The following is a 4,110-nucleotide window of genomic DNA, read 5'->3' on the forward strand; positions in this document are numbered from 1 at the left end:
GTAGGTGTTTCTGAAATAAAAATTGCAAATGTGTTGAAATATATTGATTGTTGATTGCATAACGGCACAGTTTTATTGTGATACATTTAGCATTGGAACCAATGATTATATAATCAAAGAGGCAGAAAAAATCATATTCTCTAATTTTTGTGCTATTTTCACATTTCTTGATCGGTATGAGAGAAATATTTCTCCTCACTAGTGAACTATCAGTTCTCGGCAAATGATTGGCCGAAATTTAATTATGACGTCAAATTTTCTTGGTTTCTTCTGAATTTCCTAGTGCAACTTACGTCATGAGAAAGGCGATGTTTGATGACGCTAAATAGAAAGAACACAACTTTTTGCAAATCTTAAAAAAAGTAAAATCACAAAAATACTGAACTCCGACCATAAAGGGAAGGATAAAAATCATTAGAGAAACAGATTACATCATTATAACTAGTGTATTACGACATTTCTCCACTCTCAACAGTTAAATTTGAATTATTTAAACAGCTCGGCCAGCCCCGCGCTTTTAATATTGAAATTGAACTCTCGAGTAGAGAAATATCATAACACACTTGTTGCAGCACTCTACTTAGTGGAATCGGAATGTAAATTTCAAATAACACATTAGATCTTTTTAAGTTCTGATGGAGTAGGCAACCTTCACCCATAGGAATTGGTTGGAAAGAAAGAAAAATATTATAAGTTGTTAACTAGAAATATAACATGAAATCTGAAAACGTATCCAAATAGGAACTGGACAAATCGCTAAAAGCGCATTTTCTAAAAGTGTATCCTGTTTGGCTCTATGTGAATCATCGTGTTTTATAAGTAAGACTCTTGTGAATCATTATCTACAATAACTTAGTTCTTACGTTAATTTTATTACTTCATCCTATTACTAAGTGAACATTTTATGTCGTATAATTAATATCGAAAATGCAAAAATAAAATATTTCCTGCATGATTAATGGTAGAATCCATAACTGAGCATAAAGATGGCATTAGTTTAAAAATGTTCGATGTTCTGTTTCAGAATAATAAGCTTTTTAAAAGTATGTTATAAATTTATAGTTTATAAATAAAGGAACTTAAAAAGCAGAAACAATTATAGGTCCGTGTCCTTGTTTTTGAGATATACTTAATTAAAATTTTGTATTTGCGTCAGACAGGCGTTTCGTTTACAAAAGACTCATCAGTGACGCTCGAATAAAGCAAAGTTAAAAAGACCAAATAAAGTACGAAATTAAAGACCATTGCGGACCAAACATTCCTAAAAAAATATATTTTTAAATGGCTTTTTAAACTATATGTACAAAAAAACAATGAAAAGAAAAGTTGCGGTTACCAAGTAAAACATTTTCTTGGCACTTTATGGATAAAACTGGGGGATCCCAAATATCTGAGAATTTATTTCAGTCAAAACAAGAGTAGCGAACATCTTTAATCTCATATCTGGGAGCCAATATATATAAGAGCATTTTTAACTCAATCAAAAGACATGTTAATACTAGTGAGCATAAACTGAACGAATATATTTAATCTATGACACAATGTAAATACAAAATCAATAAAATAAGGGGTGAATAATAAAGACAACAGTAGTATACCGCTGTGAGTTGTTAAAATAATTTCAGAAAGTCAACCATTACTTTGAACAAATAACCTTCCCGCCAAATAGAATAATGTACACAGGTAAAAGAAAATAATTTTGTTGTAAGACAGTATAATTGGAGAACGGAAATAGTTTATACAAAATAAATAATTTTGTTGTTCATATTACGAGAAATATAAGTGAAAATTTATAGTCACACTAAACACTTATTAAAGCTGGTATATATTTAAATAAGGGAGAGACGAGGTATAACGCTAAATAAGTAAACAATACTAGTTTCTTTAGACAAGAATAAGAACAATGTGCTAAAATTGAATCAAGTAATAAATGACAATGAGACCATAACAGCCATATCCAAAATATTGTTCCCTCACATTACCTTCAACTTCCCCACTTGACAATGGCAGATACAGGGGTGAAAATGGCGTACTCCCACTGTGATCACAAGAAATCAAATCGTATTCTCATGATTTATATGATTTTGAGAAAAATATCGACGGATTTTTTTTTTTTCGTTTCGCTACTCTTTGCATATACCAATGTCGAAAATTACGCCCCACCTTTTCTATTGATTCAGGATCTGCCTGTAATCTAAATTACTAATCTACTACTGACACAATATCATATTGCTTAATCACAATGTAAGTAAAAGCTGTATCCATGTATTTTTTATGTAAAAAATAAATGTATAGACAAATATTTGAGAGTTGAGGTTGAAACTTTCATGGTTGGGAAGAGAGGTCTTAATTTATGGGGTTTTTTTTATTCTTCAAGGAGGGGGACTTAAAAAATAATAATATGAAAAAAACAAGGTTTCCTTTCAGGTAAATGACCAGTCTCTAAAATACTTGTTTTTTTTCGTAGTTTTGAAAAGAAAAAACCTCAGTTTAAACCAAAAAACAATTTTTAAACCGAAAAAGTAACATCATTTAACACATTTTTATTCAAGAGGTAAATGATGAGTGTTTACTTTGACATACAAATTCTTTGGTTTTGCATTTAGCATATATACTGGCTAAATGGTTCAGTTAAAAAGTCAATAATCTCTGACAAAATGTGTGAAGTGTGCTTTTTATAAACTGTCCGTATATCTAGTACAAATAAAGAAAGGGTACCTCATTTCAAACAGTTGGTCGTGTATTTTGTAGATCTGTTAGTTATAATCAGATTACAACTGTGGATCCAGATACCTTTGAAAAGAATTCTCAACTGAAATACTTGTGAGTAATTGTGCAGTAAAGAATACCAACTGGTATTGTTAAAGTAGTTGTGATCAATATATATAAGTAAAAAAAAATATGTTTTTACTCAAAAAGTAGAGTTATCAATGGAAGGGTGATGGATAAAAACCGACTACAACTAAATAGAAATAACATCATAAGTTCGAGGCACACGGAATGTACAAGAAAAAATGTGTAAAGATTTACATTGTCTTGTTATCATCGGTACAGAGGGAAAAACAGTCATAACAATTCCCTAATTAAAAGAATATCACATTTTAGTACCTGTCTAAATTTACCCGAAAAAATAAACGAAGATATACATTTTGTTGTTATTATCAGTACATGAGCTGAAAAAAACCACTCATAACCAAATTCCCTACTAGATAGAAATTCAATATGTCTATAAAAAAAACATGTAAATATAAACGAGGATTTAATTTTTCTTATCAGCATTGAATCAGCACTCAGAGCCATGGTTATATAAAACATGTAATTTTCCTGCTAATTATTGGATGATTCTGGTAGAAATTTGAATAAGTGTTAGTTCATAAAAATTAAAATAATATCTAATAGAGGTTGTGTGGATACAAATTACTATAATAATATTAGCATAATAACATAATATACATTTAAACCAATTCGGACATAATAAAAACAATACACCTTATCGCTAATCCCGGCTGACCCGGCCGCTTGAACTTTTGACGTCAACAACAATCACTTTTCCATTGTGGCATCAGATATTTTGTTTTATGACGTCAACATTTTTGTAGGATCAAGGAATATACCAGGGCAAAATAAAACTCATTTGGCACCCAATTAAACAAAAACCCTCGGTAGTCAAAGAGGAATTCTAGCTAGGGTATGTGTTGTGAGAGTCATAATATATGATATGATGATTCTTGAAGTGGGGGGAGTGTGACTGCTTCCCTTCATTAGCAGATACTTAGTCAGCCGTACACGGTCGAGATAAGAAGAACTTAACGCGCTGCCGAGTAACACAGAGGTCCCGGGTTTGAGTCCCGGAGGAGACGAGCGATTTTGTATTGAAAAACATACTCTCAATATAATAGGATTACATTCGCATGCAAATAGGTCAAGTATGTCTTGGTGTCCCTTACTGGTATAAAAACAATATTCGTTGATGAATATCAAAGTAAGATAATCTATGAAAAACATTGGAAATGTTTTAATTATGAAAAAGAATCTCAGATCTATAAAGTAATTTAAGTATTGAATAAAAATTACTTCCTATTTACAGGTTCATCAATTATAACAAAATTG

Source organism: Mytilus edulis, chromosome 6, assembly GCF_963676685.1.
Source record: "Mytilus edulis chromosome 6, xbMytEdul2.2, whole genome shotgun sequence".
NCBI classification, from domain to species: Eukaryota; Metazoa; Mollusca; class Bivalvia; order Mytilida; family Mytilidae; genus Mytilus; species Mytilus edulis.